The 16,565-nt window shown below is 48.4% G+C and overlaps 1 protein-coding gene across 2 annotated transcripts in view; it reads right to left on the reverse strand.

Annotated features, from left to right (window-relative positions):
• The window catches only part of Hk (potassium voltage-gated channel subfamily A regulatory beta subunit hyperkinetic), a 45,256-nt gene extending 29,644 nt beyond the window's left edge, over positions 1-15,612 (reverse strand). The window contains exon 1 of one of the 2 annotated variants that reach the window (XM_077653795.1): positions 15,151-15,577. The gene's annotated coding sequence lies outside the window, so the exon portion shown is untranslated. Of the gene's footprint in view, positions 1-15,150 lie in introns of both variants that reach the window. The other variant, XM_077653797.1, reaches the window with a different exon arrangement.
• Between the last annotated feature and the right edge of the window lie 953 nt (positions 15,613-16,565).

The raw sequence follows: 16,565 nt of genomic DNA on the forward strand, positions 1-16,565 counted from the left end.
CTTCCTTCCTTCCTTCCTTCCTTCCTTCCTTCCTTCCTTCCTTCCTTCCTTCCTTCCTTCCTTCCTTCCTTTCTTTCTTTCCTTCCTTCTTTCTTTCTTCCCCTCTCTCTTTCTTTCTTTCTGTTTTTTCTTTCTTCTTCGATGTTCCGAGAACCCGGGCAAACAAGTGACAGCGTCATCCGAAACGAGCGCTTACACAGCAGCGTTTGAGCCAGCCGCAGACCGGAAACTCGTTTGCACAAATAAAAGGTAGGAAAAGAGGTGCAGAATAAGGCGCGAGGCTGCGGGGAACCTTGGAGCTGACTGTTAAGAGTGAAGCTACGGTTCCCGGTGTGTGTCAGGAATAAGACCCGAATGGGGTTTCTCCAACCCTGCGACCGTTGCCCAAGCCTGCTGCTGTTTCTGCTGCTCCACAGTCACACGTTTAGTAGGGCTATGCTGCGAGAATGAGGAGCTTAATGCCGGGTGGGCGAGGAGGCGAAAGGAAGGCGGAGAGAAAAAAAATAAAAGACCATGGGTGTTTCTTAAGTCAACAACGTTCGCTCGAGCTTCACATCCAAGTGTTTGTCAATTAACTTGAGCACCGACAGTACTTCAGTTTCGTTATTCGAAGCCTGGATTCCAAGATCTCCATTAGAAAATTCGCAAACGAGCAAACAAGCACAACGCACTTGTAGCCCATAGTAGCCCTAGGAAGAAGGAAACAGCAGATAAACTTAAGTGAGACAAGGGCATCACTTGGGAGCTTTTCCCGTCACGAACCTTCCTTGTAGCATGAGGTTGTCTATAAGAAGAACATTAAGCAACAACAGTTCTTTGACGCATACGAGTACTTTATGCGCGTATTCGGCCCACATAACCAACGAGTGCATTTACGAAGCCTCGTCTTCAGCCGATTTAAAAGCGAGAGTGAGTGAGGTACTCTCCCACATAGTCTAGATGAAGATCCCCGCTACAACCATGAGGAGTTTCAGTCATTGCATACTGCTTGGCTCAACCTGTTTTTTTCTTTTTCCACGGAAAAGACAGTTTAACTTCCAGCCGTTGTCACTGCACAGCCTGGTGCTGGGAAATGTGCGCCTTGACGGACGTCACTGAGACTTGTATACCTTGAACCTCTTCAAAGAGTTCGGAAACTGTGTCTTCCTGTTAGTAAAACTATGAATTTTCTATAGGCAAATACAATGTGGGAAAATGATACTTGTCTCAGTTCTAAGAAAAGAGAAATTAGCCTAGAAAATGACTGGGTAATGTGCACTCATTTATTTGTCACTTAGTACCGGTAGACCTTGAGTGCTCAGTATATGTGAGTAGATGATATCCCAGCTCAAATCAAGAGGTAAACGAACTTTCGCACGATAGAGAGTGCGCATAACAGATAAGCGATTGTACCAGAGCGCATACCAGCATAAGACAAGCGAAGCCGAGGCCGGGAGAGTCACGTGGAAAGGTGGTAGTAGACAATTGTCTTAGATAAGGTGGCCCATACTGGCGCCGAACAAAGCTGATTGCATATCAATGAAAGAAGCCTTGGTCCCGCAGCGGACTCCAATCGCCTGGCTGCGACGACTATAATACTGTAGGAGATAGCAGGCAAGGTATACACTGACTGTGAGAGATGAAAAGAAAAAAATTTGCAGGAGACACTTAAGCGCCGCTTTAAGAGTATAACTTGTTAGCGCAAAGGGTTAATTGTCCTATATGCAGAATGCCATTCTCTATTTCACATTCATAGATCCCTGGAAGTCCTCGCACCCCTCCTGGCGCAGTGGTGGTGCGGTTAAGCGATGCGCCACTGCCCTGCGATGACAGGTGTTCCCAGCGGCGATCAATCATTAATTTAGCTGCCACCTGCCACGGTGGGCAGTTTGCTCACAATCCGCGGGGCACGTTGCGATGACGCCGCAAGGTCACGTGACCTAGGTGGCCCACCTGCCTCCTAGGTTGCTCTCTGTTCACCACCTGCCACAGTCATGCGCGTGATTTTTCGCCCACAACGCCGACAACGCCGAAGCAGGATTTTCTGGATAACGGGGCCTTTAACGCTGTCGCGTTAAAAACTGGTTGCCTGTCAGGGCGCAGTGAGTGAGTCACTGTGTCAGTGAGCGCTGGAGTGAACCATCGAGTGAATGATTCTACGCGAATAAGTGAATCAGTGATTGAGCACTCAACTTAGTGCTTTAAGAAGTGTTAATTGCCTCAGCGAACGAATGGGTCAGGAGGCAAGCGATAAGTCGGTGATAACAGAATCAGAGGATAACCAAGTGAGCTAGGGAGTGTGTGTCGCACATGAGGGACAAATTTAGAGCGCACGTGAATGCTTGAGCTTTCGACAAATCAAGCCAAACGAGCGACTGAGGAGTTGCATCGGGGACAGTGCCGTGGTTGCCTTGGTCGTCGCAGTCAAGCGAGCAGAATTTTTGGCCACCGGACAGTTCAGCTTGGCAATCCGGCGTTAAATATACGCACAACGACAGTGCCGCCCCCCCTCCCCAAGCCTTTGTTCTTGCACTGACTCAGCAAGGCAGTGAGCAGGGCCCAAACAAAATGCAAAGAGGCAAAGGAGGAAAACAGAGAAAGCGAAGAACAAAGCAGTGGAGCAGCACCTCAGTTGGCAAACCGGTCTGGTCGGTGCCTCCGTTGTTGTCGACGACGGTGTTGTGCCGAAGGTGACAGAGGAAACGGCGTGTCTTCTTTTGTACCATCGCTTGCGTCATCGCCGTCACCCGGAGCAAACACCTTCGGCACAGACTGCCGTAGAGAGGAGGGGGGAGTGCGAGGCAAAAAATAGGGGAGACGGAGAAAAGAGGGCGGCTTCGCATTAGACGCCACCACCGGTCGCGCGCGCTACCTTGGCGCTAAAATAAACGGCGGCAGGGCATCGTGGGGCTCCTGTGTGCCACTGTTTGGGGGGGAGACCACGAGCGGGTGTGCTCGAGGAGGGGTTGGTTGTAACGCCTGGGCTGACGCGCAACCGAGCGGTTGTGGAAGGGGCTGGCCCGGCCGACCTCGGAAGTAGCAGGGAGGAGGAGGTGAGGGGGGGGGGGGGGGGGGGAGGGGTATCATCCTCAGCATTGAGAGTGAATCACGCGTCGGCGTCACGCCAGCTGCGGTCGTGACCGTGGGTCCGCGCTTTGTTTTGCCTTGAAACAGATCGCGTGGAACGAGTTGAAAACTTTTTTTTTTCTTTCTCCAGTGAAGAGGAAGGAATAGAATCAGAGCTATAGGAACAGCTTGTCGCAAAACACAGGAATCAGCACGAGAGCGCAGTGAGTGTGTTCCTTTCAGTAAGAATTATTTTCTCGGGAACCCAGAAAGCACAATCAAGGACGCCCCTGCATTTCAGGGATTAGGAATTTGGGGTCATCGGAGGCCAATGAAAAGAGGAAGCACACACACACATGCAGAGAGGTGTTGTTTCTCCATCGACAAATGGCAAAAAGCAAGCTAATAAACGAAAAAGAGAGAAAGCGGTGCCAGTTATAAGACTAGGGTAGAACGACTGGAGTTGAGACGTTATACGGAGATTTTTTTTTCCACAACTTTCGATATTAGAGCGAACTTCTCCGGCCTCCGCGAAGTAGCAGCCGTCGTCGTAACGCTGGATGGTCCCGACGGCGTGACCACATCGTGCGTATAGCCTGTTCCTCGAGGTAATTCAGCCGTCTCATCTGATGACGTCACAGTTAGCGCGACGTGAAGGATGACCACATGGCGCGAAAAGGCCGAAGCAGCACAGGACACTTCGCACCCACCGTAACTTCGTCCGCGGCTAGAACGACGCGAAAAAGTCGCTCGCCTCAGACGCCAAGATGACTATATTCGTGCCAATGAGTTTCTCACGTCGTAAAACACTCGTTGTGAGCCTCCCGAAGCAGAAACACAGTCGTCACACACTCACGCGTGACGGGAAGTATTCAAAGAAAATGCAACAACTGAATTTTTAGTGCCTCTATGACGGCTCAGGTTTCCACTGAGTCGAATGCTTTTCCAGTAATACATGAAAGCTATATATAGAGGCTGGTGATATTCTGCGTTTTCCCTTCCACTTTGCCGAAATGGGTGCCAACCGCCTGGGCGGCAGGCTGGCCACCCAGGTCACGTGACCGGGTGGCGTCATCACAACCTGCCCACCGGATGGTGAGCAAACTTCCCATCGACAGATTTCCCGGGAAGAGCAAGTTGGGCCTCACAAGTCCCGCCGGTGGCAGCACCTGCCATCGCAGGGCAATGGCGCGTATCTTAAACGCTTCACCACTGTACCACTGCGCCAGAAGTGGTGCATGAGGGCCCCCAGCGATCTATAAATGTTGAGAATGACCAATTGCACTGCAGTACAAGTCTAAAATAATGCTATATCACGCAGACTTACATCATATGATATACGAACCAAGGTAAGCCAGTTAAAATCAAGGAGAACCATAGAAAGTCAAGATAAACCATGCAAAACCAGGGGTAACCATGCTAGCTTTGCGGTAATTCGTGATTAGCCCCAAGCTAAACCACCCGCGATATTTTTTTTATTAGTGCAGGCACTTACAGAGAGCAAATACTGCCTTCAGAGGAAGATATGAGACTTTTTCTTGTGAATTCATTAGTCGCAATCTCATCTTGAGTGTTTGAGGCTTTCATTACTTCCCCTTACCAGTCGTGTAGCAGACCGGTACGCTAGAAACGCATTCGGTGCAGCAAATGTAAATATAGAGAACGACGCGCATTATAATCGATGAGCACTACTGCATGACTTCTAGCCACATAGATCGACCACCTGTAGAAAGGTGTCCGCTCATATTCTGAGCTCCTGCACCGTTTTGTTTGACACACGTGACAACGCGAAGCGTCACGTGATATGTTGACGTCTCCTGTAGCGAACCGTTAAGTTAAGCAGTTTCTGCGACAGTAGTCAGACATTGTTATCAATGCACCTCGACAAAGGAATCGCAAAGTATAGTTAGATACGTGAGCCAAGCTTCATTCCCAACAATTCTGGAGAAATGCATTCTTGAACGGGAGGTAGTATATGTGCTCATTTTTTTTTCATATGTTGTAAGATTTCACTGTGACAGCCAATATATACGCAGATCTCCGGTCGGCGGGCTTAAATTATTTTTTTATTCAAGTTCTTGCTATCGTCAAAAGCGTCCCCCATTGGTTTTCTATAGGGCAGTCTTAACTGCTCGATGGGAGCGATGAAAAAAATTTTAAATATTTTGTATATATCGGAATAATCGGCCATTACCTTCATTATTTATTTACGAGTACTTTACAGTTTTCCGACATTCAAAAGTTTCGTCCAAGAATGTTGGACATTCATCCTGGGCTTGTACGGCAAACCGCGCGAGCATCTCGCCAAGTCCTCTCAAAAGCGCCGCAGTCCTGTGCTGTAACCTGCATGGTTTCAAGACGAGTTCTTCGTTATAGCGCGATTTCTATATATCTTTACTGCGTTCCCCACTTCGTTTAACCAGTGACAATCGCTATGAGCCGGAGGCTACGACTGTACGATGCGCTTGCGATGCTATAGAACAAACTACATTGAAAAACACTCAGTACATTAACCGTCGGGGCAAATAAAAAAAAAGGAATTGAAACAGTGCCCAAGAAATAAGGACCGTGAAAGAGCTTATTCGGCTATACCAGGGGAAGCAAAGAGACGTCTATCGCGGACAATTCCAAAGCAAGCGGACATGTTAGGCGGTTCACTCCGCTGCACCGAGACCGCAGTAGTCGTTGCAATGGGCAGTGAGTGGCCCAAGGTCGAGCGCGTGCTGGCAAAGGCCAGCAAAGCGGGTAGCGTCGCTTTCCGTCCAGTTGTTTTCGTGTGTCTAACGTCGGCTGCGTCTTGGCTTGAGAGGTCTGCGCTCTGTGTTTCTGCACAACTATATCTCTATCTGCCTGCGTCACTGACCTTCGTAGTACCCGGCGGCGTCCGAGAGAAACGCCTACCGCTGTTACCTCTCCCCCTCCGCCTTTTCCCCTTTACTATCCTCCATTTCCTTTCCGAACCCCTTGCGTGTTTTTATTCCAGCTCAGCTGAAGGGACCTCTTCTGAGGAACGTTTAGTTTAATTTCGCCTTTATCGTGTCATAGGTGAAGACCGCAGTGAACAAAACACATTTATAATGTGTTTATCCAGACGAGGTTTCGCAACTGCTCAACTACACGGTTCAGAAACAAACCTCGTGGCTTGGGGACTTTTGAGCGAGGCTGTACATGAGCATATAAAACCTAAGTGAAAGTTCCCAGGCCACGGGGTTTGGTTCTGGACCGAGCGGTGGGGCAGTTACGATATCCGCGAAGCTCCCGCACGGCAGCAGCTTTGTAGCATCAGGGATTACGTAAGTATTCCTCATACATCTAGACAGCTGACCTTGTTTGTGGCCTGGGAAGTTTTGAACAAGGATGACCCTCTATGCCACCACAGGCTATGATGGCCACAGTGCGCAGCGGATAGGCGACTTAAGAGTTAAATATGATTCCTAAATTGCAGTTAATTGCTGTAGTTGTTCTTGCATCATTTGCGCATAATACTGTCGCTTGATTATTTCTTTTTTCTTCGAGGAAAGAATACAAGGAGTGTATAAAATATTTATACACACGAGCTGCCCGCTTGCACATTATTTCCCGCTTCCCTTACTTTAACTGCTTTAATTTTAAATGCTTTAATTTCTACACGAACTTTAGACAGAATGGAGACTTTCGCCTAATGGTTTATGAATACTTGATTTCTCTCCTTCTGCGGATCATTTCCGGTGAGAAATTGCAAGAAATTGGGAGCAGTAGGTGTTAATTGTTGTTGAGATTGCACGGGAGCGTATCCTTCGCCTCCCCCCCCCCCCCCCCCCTCCTCTGCCCCCGGTTCTCCTACATCGGAAAAAGAGTAACGCAATCACCATAACCACAACTAACACCAACGACGAAATTGACAAGCCTGCTATTTTTTTTCAATTAGAGCCACATTGCTATGAGAAAACACGGTGATAACAACTGGAGCACTGCCCGGGCTCGGGCCGGCCCGAAAGCCCAAGCCAGGCCGACAAATGCGCTGTTTCGCCGGGCCGGGCAAGGGCTCCTACAAAGAGGGCGTCCAGTCCAGTTTTTCATTAAGTATTGTAGGCTGAAGTACATATACAGGGTGTTATAGCAGCGACATTAGTGAAAGAGGGCTACGGTGTGGGCAGACAAGAATGTTGCTCAACGCGTATTTGTTTATTTTTTTGTGTCTCCTATAGATGCTTTTTTCTCAAATGAGAAAAGCTACAAACAATACTGTTTCTCTTATTTTTTTCTTGGTGCACGCAACGTCTCGGAAATTAAGGAATTCCGGAGCTCAAACCTTTCCGCACGCGAATGAGAGAAAGCTTAACTACGTCGTTTGCAGACCGGATTTAATCAACGCCGTTCACAAGGCCATGACAAAGTAACTTCGGACGCGCATTCTCGGTCGCGAAAAACGATATAAAGAAAATTCAGTGCCATTCTGCAGTGACTGAAGATAGCAGCGAATGAGCGCTATCGCAAGTATTAAAGTGTAAAATTCCACATTGGCCTGCGTAACAGAGGCGTTCTTAGTGAACCTTTGTAACGCCTGACACAAGAACGGATAGACCAAAAGGCACCCCGCAGCAGCTCTATCTTGTGTGACCGCTCACGATTGGACATTTGAAGCCTTACAAGAACCGATGGAGTGTGACCTCTATTCTACAGCTTGAAGACAAGCCGTCTATTCCAAGCTCGTCTTTGATTGCGTAAACTCCAAAAAACACATCTCTACGCTATGAGCAATGCCACTGGGGAAGAGCACATTGGTTTAGGCCACTTCGGGTCTTCTAACATACTAGGCAATAAACAGGTGCTTTCTTTTTCGTCTTTATTGCAATATTGGCAGTGCAGCCATAAATTCAAGAGGGAGGATCGTTCTCATTAAAAAAAAAAGAAATATGATTACTACGGCTGCGAGGGTGTTTTACTATTTAGACATCGCATCTCAAGGAAAAATTACAGAGTAGAAATGTGGCGGCAACAAAAAGTTGTTTCTTTACGCACGTATGCAACCCTTTGCATTTGGGTAGCGAAGCTTCGGAGTTATCCACAGGCGAGATCGGTGTTCAAAAAGGCGGACGGGCGAACCCGCCTAATTTTGTTTTATTTTTCTGTTTACCAAACAATTTCTTCGACCTTATCTCGATTTTAGCTCCTTCGCCGTCCACTACTTCGAGCCTGTTTCACATGCAATGAACTGAGCGAATTATGCCGCAAGCGGCGCGGCGATGAATTTACAGCTTCGAACCTCGTCGCTCGAGACGCCGCCTCTCGAAACAGGTTTTTGCGCCTCGGCGACAGAAATCGCCAGCGTTTCCGCTTGCTTTCGAAACAGCCTTCACTTGTGTTGTAGTAGTCTACTTGCATACGGTCGGTAGTTTACCTCTTGAGCTGCTGCCTGAATGGGCGCGGGCGGAGCCACACGCCGAGAATGCTGCGGGCCCGGGCCAGGCTCTCAGACTTTGAGCCTCGGGACTCAGAACGAGGCCCGTGCAGTGTTCTAATAACAACCTTCCTTCCACATAAAGAGCGTTTTTTTGTGTTTTTTTCTCTCTCTATCACTTAGAGCTCCAGCACCGCTTTGATCGAGACATACGTGATAAGTTAGAGATTAGGGCCCTACCGCGCAGCCCGACCTCCAGGGCTCGGCCAATGAAAGCATTAATTTCAATAAGCGACCACTGCTAAAGCTTCCGCCGCACTCACTGACACGCACCGAATAATAAAGGCTTCCCTTGACCCACAAAGGTCATACGCGTCCGCAAAGAAGCCCCCGACACGTCTCCGCCACGTCACACTATGATCGCTACGTCGATAGCAATCTCCGACGTCGCCCGGGCACCGCGAGCGCCCCCTATATTATACAGCGCCCGGGGGCCACCTTCTTCATAAACCAACGCGCTCCCTTAATAGCCGGCCATTAACGGAGACGCACATTTTATGCTTATAGCAATTCGGTCTCTTTTTTTCTTTTTTATCTCGCACAAAGGGTTGGCCGAGAAAAAAAAGGTCGTCTCTCAGGACGACTTTTATTCATCGCGTGGTCGGTCCACGGGGGCCTGGTCCTTTGTGACTCCAAGCTCCGTTCCTTTCTCCGCATGGCCAACTCTTTTGACCTTTACATTCAGCTGGCATATATAAACTGCGCGAGGCATTTTTTCCTCTTTTTTTTTGAACTTCACGGTCTCTATACACACTATAGCATCAAATGCCGGGCACAGTTTAGGCCCTGGGAGCCGGACAGCTGCGGCCAAAAGGAAGGAATTAAATTTGCAAACCTTCACTATCTCTCTTTCTGTCTTTTTTGTGAGGCCGTTCGCAGCAATGTGTGCGGCGGTCCGGCGCTTTACAAAGCAGCGGAGGAGCTCTCGTATAATATATGGAGAGCTGTCATATAGCCGCGCGAATGCCGCTTGCGGTGCGCCTTGAGAATTTGCGCGGTAACCTTGTGCCCTTCGTCCTGCTGTACAGTGATCTTAGCGCAGGTTCAAACAAGGCCCCGGACAAAAATGAATCAGCTGGGAAAAACACGGTGTACCTAACAAATGGCGATAGTCTTGACCTTCTCCTCTGGTGCGGCAGCCTTATTCTTCGAGGAAAATAGGTCTGCGACCACTAATCTTCGCCACCAAGGCATATAACATCCAAGGCACGTTGCACACAGCCCTCGATGTTGGGGCTTAGAGGGATGTCAGAGTAGTTGTGAACAGTAGCGCGTATGAACTGCCACTACGAAAATTCTCTGATTATCATAATGGTTTGATTTTAATGGCGTAAGATCAGCTTGACGAAAGAGTACCATAGCAAACGTGCTTTGGTCTGCGCAAGTCAGAGTCTAAGGTCTTTTTTTTTTGTCAGGATCTTATCTCCAGATAATCCGAGCTTGTACTTATTGGTTAACCGGTTGCATTGGTGATCGAGCTGCGAACCTGCCGTACTAGGCGGGTGCTCAAAGAGCTATCAGCAACCGCTGTGGTCAGACTCGTTCTCCTCTCCCAGGCGTACAACGGCGTCAGCCACGGGATAAGTAAACCCGGATAATAAGGGTTAAATGCAAAGAAGCCCACCGTGAATCACAAAAAGCTGGAGGCCATTTTCGCTACACTGGCGCTTTAGCACAGCACGAACGCCCACCGCGACTACTAGAGACTACTATAGACGACTATGGACTACTGCATAGTGTGAGGGAATCTATGTCTAGCAAAGCGTGTGGCTCCCGCAAGACTATTAGCGGCTGTAATATGATTTGTGCACTCATGTAGTAAGGCGACGGCTATCAGGTGAATGAAAGTTTTGAATTACGTTTGTTCGCCTTAGTATTCAGGCGAACATAGTAACTGAACTTGTAATAAAAAGAGGCAAACGTCTTCAGGAGATTTATAAATTAATTTTATATTATGTTCCAGTGATCTACAGAGATCGTCAGGGAAGGCCTGTCATGGCGATTTGTTGTGCCATCTTTGCCGTACGAGGGATGCAGCTTTTGAGCTGGAACTGTTTATGGAGGAATGCCCTTTCTTGTATGCATTCAACAGTGCAACATGACATCTCTGGCCTTCGAACAGTTAATACAACACCCGGTTAAAGTTATGTCAAACCACGCGCATTTCATGTCCTCGCCCAGAGCTTCCGAAGCAGTGCGCCTTCGTTTCCGCCGGTGTTTTCTTAAACTATTACGATAGATACCTAATACATAAACTAGTTATACAAATAGATAAATTGGTTGTTTGGAGCTTTCTTTCCAGCCATGAACTAGGGGTGCAAATACCTCCCCCGTCACCGTGCCTTAGCACAAACTTGAATCATTCGCAGGTGAACAATGTATGAAATTTCGAAGTCGCGCTGACGTTCACCTTCACGTTACTTGCACATGTGTATGAGGCGCGCACGTTCTTAACCACGACGCTGACTTTTTTAACCCCGCATTACTGCGACGCAGGCAGGTGCGCGATTAGGCACAGCCAGAAGAAAGGTCACGGTGATTGATTAACGTGACGCCAAACCCTTCATATCCAAACCGCACACCGAAAAAAAAAAATGAAACACCTTGCATCGGCTTCCGTGTTGTCCGGGGTGCCGGAGATAGAAACAATCTAAAAAAAACTTTTCGCGCTAAATAACGCGATGTAAAAGTGATCGAGAAGTCGTCATAAGAGTTGGCTGCTCTCCATTGGTGGAGCCTTGCGCAGCGTCCCACGAGAGCTCGACGCCCGCTCAAGTGCGGCAACCTTTGCCCTTTAACCCGCCGCCAACTGCAGACAGCGTCGGAGAACCCCACCGCCGCACGTGATCCGTCAAGGAAAGCAAACACCGAGCAGAGTTAGATAAGGTCAGCAAGCAAACAAATGCACCGCTGTTCCCTTGGAAAAGATACAGGTCTCACGTTCCTTTGCTTTCTTTACGAATCATGTTCCAACCAAAGGAAGCCTACATGATAATCGTTCTCTATATCACCAACAAGACTCTGAGGTGCGCGGTAACGAATATCCTCGCCTAGAGAGACGTCCAGAAGAAATGTTTTATTGCTACTCTGCCTTTACCTTTACCCTGCTCTGCGATATTTGTCCTTACTTTTCTTCTAACACTTCTCTTAGCCCTTTTTATCATTCTTTCGGGTCTCAGCAAACCGCAGACCGGTTCAGTAACGGCATCTTTGGCCGATCAATTGCCGCACGCTAAGCGACGACGGTGAACGACGTCGATACGTCGGCTCGTTTCATGCTGCACGTCTCTGCTTCTTGTGTTTGCCACTGGCAAACAGCTGCGCGCTAACGCTAAGGAAAGGGGCAACAAACGGCTGAAGAAAACGGCTACGGCGAAGGAGGATGGGGGTGGGGGTGGGGGGACTGTGACGGTTTAGCGGGTACGAGGCGACGGGCACTGGGCCAAGCGAAACAACCGAGCCCCGGGCGGCCCTGCGACGATGCACGGCGTGTGAAGTGAAAAGGCGCGATCTCGTCGGACATCGTCACTTTGAAGACGACGAAGCGTCGACAACGACGTATGGAAGACGTAAATCCTCCATGGGACACTCGTCAGCGACCGCGTTTCCTGCTTGCTGTGTTTCGTGAATAGTACACTGTGCTGTGAGGAAACTAAGTGCGGTGTGACGTTTTTGTGCCATATAGTAATGCCCATTGTGGGAGTTAAAATATAGACTATGTGATGCTCCATGAAAACAAACAAGTTAGACTATGTGATGTTCCATGAAAACAAACAAGTTAAACTATATGGTGGTCCATGAAAACAAACAAGTTAAACTATGTGATGCTCTATGAAAACAAACAAGTCAAACTATGTGATGCTCCATGGAAACAAACAAGTCAGGCTATGTGATGCTCCATGAAAACAAACAAGTTAAACTATGTGATGCTCTATGAAAACAAACATGTTAGACTATGTGATGCTTCATGAAAACAAAAAAGTGAATTCTTGGAGGCGCTGTGAACACCAAAAATATAGTCAGTGCGATGCGTATGTGCGTGCGTTGTCTTCTTTGGAATTCGATACACAGGACGATTACAAGGAGCTTTCGCGTTTTTTTCTAATTATCGTAGGGCTCCTGAAAAGCCTGTAGAAAATGTGTCTTCTCAGCCCTGCTGAAAAAGAGGCTTAGACACATTCGACAAAACGTGTGCTGCTCAATAATAGCTGCAGTTGTCAGCGAAGCGATGTAACGTCCTGACATCGTGGGGACCTTGAAAATGTGACGTCCTCTATTAAGGCGAAAGCCTTTACTGTATTATACTCGCGTCCGTCCGTCCCACCGTTGCGCTCTTCAACTCGATAAGAAAAAAAAAACCTCGTGCACGATGCCATTCGAACCACCATCCTTCCGTTCCGCAGCTGAGCGTGCTAACGTAACTACTACGCTACTAACTACTAACGCATGTGTACTTCTCCTTGTCTAAGACGCTGGATAGTGTTTGTGGAAAGGCAGACGGACGCCTCCCAAACGCCCTCTAGTGTCTCCAGCATTTAAAATTCACAAAAAATTGTGTACTTAACCACACATCAGTGACACAACATCTTAACCACACATCAGTGACACAAGCAGCAACACCGCGCTAAAGGCTTTCGCCTCACCGCACTTTAGGTCAGCAAACTGCCCTTATCACGCTATTGTTTGTCTTTTACCATTATCGAAGAGAATATCTGCGAAGCAGAAGCATTAACTAAACCTTAGCTCGACTTTCAGCGTGCTTAATTGATTCTGCGTGACAGCTTGCAGATGTGATGTCAATCACTGGTCCTTTCACTACATTGAAACCAGCTTCCCTGGTTTATGATTTATAGGGGTTTAACGTCCCAAAGCGACTCAGGCTATGAGAGACGCCGTAGTGAATGGCTCCGGAAATTTCGACCACCTGGGGTTCTTTAACGTGCACTGACATCGCACAGCACACGGACCTCTAGAATTTCGCCTCCATCGAAATTCGACCACCGCGACCGGGATCGAACCCGCGTCTTTCGGACCAGCAGCCGAGCGCCATATCCACCGAGCCACCACGGCGGATAAACCAGCTACTCTGTTTTCCTATTTATTATCAATTCTAGAATATAGAATGCAAGGACTTTCCTGTCGTGATGGATTCCATTTGTAACGACGAACTCCGTGCACACAAAGCGCTACTTACAAATGCACTCTAATCCCCTCTCCTTTTTTCATCCTTTAGCCCCATCAGCAGTATTGAGCGAGCCTTGGTTGTGTGCTCGGAGACCTGGTCTGTGTTAACAAGAACCTTATGCCAGTCTACTCCAGCATGACACTTTATCAAAACCTGCTCTCATTGAACGGGATACCTATGCGGTGGTATATTATTCTATCTTTTATCCATTCAAAGATTGGACAGCGAGGCCAAATTGTTTTTGTTTTATATTAAGAAACATTATCGAACTGTAAGACATCATGAGTGCCACTAGTCTTGATTTTCATCTTTTTAAACCGAATTATTAAATCAGATATCATTCGAGACGTTCTCGGTGGTTCTGCCCGCAAACGGCTGTCAAAGAAGCTTGATTAGACCAGGGAGCTGTTTTGACAGCTCCCTGTACAAAATACGATATTGAAAAAAGGAGAGAACAAATTAGACGTTAGAAACAAACGACTGGCTACTAAAACGTAAGGCAGCACTCTGCGTGTTGACATGAAGCACTGAGAACAATAAGCTGCAAAAGTAGAATAATTTTTTTAGCATTTCTGTAGCAGTTTTGAGGAAAATACAGCCTGGATTTATAAAGATGTTCGTACGAAACTTCGGTGGGTAATAGCATGTATTCGGTGTTTGGTCAGCCATAACAGAACTCAAGGCATTAGTCACGCATTGGTTCATCGCGACTCAATGTTGACGTGAGAAAATCTTAACCGAAATGGCTTACGAGTGGCCGTAACAGTGTTTGTCAGCGTTGTTTACAAGGATAATCACTTCCACGGGTCAAGTCAGCTAGTTCAACTACGGTCAGGTCATCTAAGCTGAAGTCAACTAATGAAGTCAGTTCTTTTTTCTAAACGCGTGCAGACCGAAACGCACAAGAACACCCGTTTCTACTTTTCACCTCTTGCCACTGGGCGTGACGCTAACGGAATCCACGTCCTCAAGCATGGTTGCAGCGCTTGAGCGTTTTTTAAACAGCACGGTAACGTAGCAACAACGCCACATCACACGCTCGGGTTAGAACGCCTAGGGAACGTTCTAGCCTTTTCCTCTTTTTGTTTTCAGCCTTTCGCGCCTCACTTTGTGCAGACATTAGATCTCTCTGCATCTCATATTGACCGGAATGATGGACTTTTAAAAAATACGTAATGATTGAAGGATTGGCAATGCATCAAAGTCAGCGCATGCACTGAACATGTTATTTTTTTTGGGTGGGGGGGGGGGGGGTCCACAAAACATGACCTCAAACGTATGCAGTGTCAGTATTACCTAGGTCGTGCTTGCTAGAGTTGCGATAACTTCGCTTTCAATTACTTTTCACGCGCGCCATTTTCGACGTTCTTGAGGAACACCAAATGCAATAGAGCGTTGAAACAGCCATGTGACGACAGCAAATGCAATAAAGCGTTGAACCCGGCATGTGACGACGATTCCTTTTTTTTCTTGCACTTACATGCAGTGAATCAGACGTAGGATCTCCCTCCCGCGGACTCTTTTTCACGGACGCCGAAGAAGTCAGGAGCGCACACAGCACACTTTTTTTCTTCCCAGCAACCTTGAAAATCAGGTGCGCAGATGGCTTCACCGGATGCCCCCGTTTCTCTATTACTGCCTCCCGCACGACAGCGCGCCACTTCACGAAAACGACAACGTCAACCGCAACCGTAAGCGGTTAGCGTACCGCGTAAAGCTTCTCAACATTCACAGAAGACCGCAAGGACTTAACTCGCTCAACCACACGCATTTTTTCTTCCTCCGCAAGCAGACCAACCAACACGCACGTCGCACCCACCGCAAGTCAAACCATGCGCTCCACCAGCCAGCTGACCTGGTCCACGCCGCAAGCAGACGACGTTGTCGACGAGCGTCGCGTCAGGAGCAGACGACGCCCGCCGGTGCCTCCCTTTTTCTCTAACCCTCGCCGCCGCTACTCCGCTGGCGCTGCTCTTTCTAGCGCTAGCGCGGAGCTCTTTTTACCTCTTTCGCTGCGCTTAGGCTCTCCACCTCACGTACTACTACGCTACTCGGCCGCCGCCACCGCCACAGCGCGCTTCGCCGCTTTTCCCGCCCTCCTCTTCTTTCCCAGGCCGACTTCGTCGACGACGGTGATCTCGCGATGTCTCGCGACCCGTGGCGAAAAGAGGGAGAGAGAGTGAGCAGAAAGAAGGAGAAGGAGAGAGAGGAGGCGGTGGCCTTCGCTCCGGTTGGTCGCCGCGCCCCCGTCTGGACAAATAAAAATGCAAAAAACGTGGCGGCTCCACGCAGGGCGCCATTTTTGTATCGCGTTGGTCGGTCCGAGTGTGCGCGCGTGTACCAGCGTGTGCGCCCGGCTGGCCCCGTTCCCTACCAAAGGCAGCAGCAGCAGTAGTGGCACGTTAAATTGGGCTGGCCTTCGCGTTATACCTAAGTTGGGTCGATGCGAGTGTGCCTCCTCGAGTGACGGCGCGTGCGAGGAGCGCCGAGTGAGACAGTGGGCTCGAAAGAAGGTCATTAATGAGTCAACGTTGCTTCAAATCGCAATAATACGGCACGCTTGTCTATGAAACAAAATCTTGGCTGATGAACAGTCTTGTTTGTGCAGGTTTGTGACGGCGAATGTCATATGAACGCTTTTAATGACGGAAATTTAAAACTTGTCGAAGGATTCAAGTAACTCCGCCGACTTTGTATTATTTCCTCTGCCGCTGTCGGCGCAATAAGCATGAAAAAGGCTTTTGTTGCTTCGTCACTAAGAAGGATTGTTAGGAGAACTCGAGAATGATTAACTTTCAAAATCATCGGAAATTTTTATTTTTTGTCGGCACGGGCACAAATCATAGGAGAGGGGGGGGGGGGGGGCGGAAAAGCCGCCGCATAAAAAAAAATGTT

This window comes from Amblyomma americanum, chromosome 2, assembly GCF_052857255.1.
Source record: "Amblyomma americanum isolate KBUSLIRL-KWMA chromosome 2, ASM5285725v1, whole genome shotgun sequence".
In the NCBI taxonomy this organism is placed as follows: Eukaryota; Metazoa; Arthropoda; class Arachnida; order Ixodida; family Ixodidae; genus Amblyomma; species Amblyomma americanum.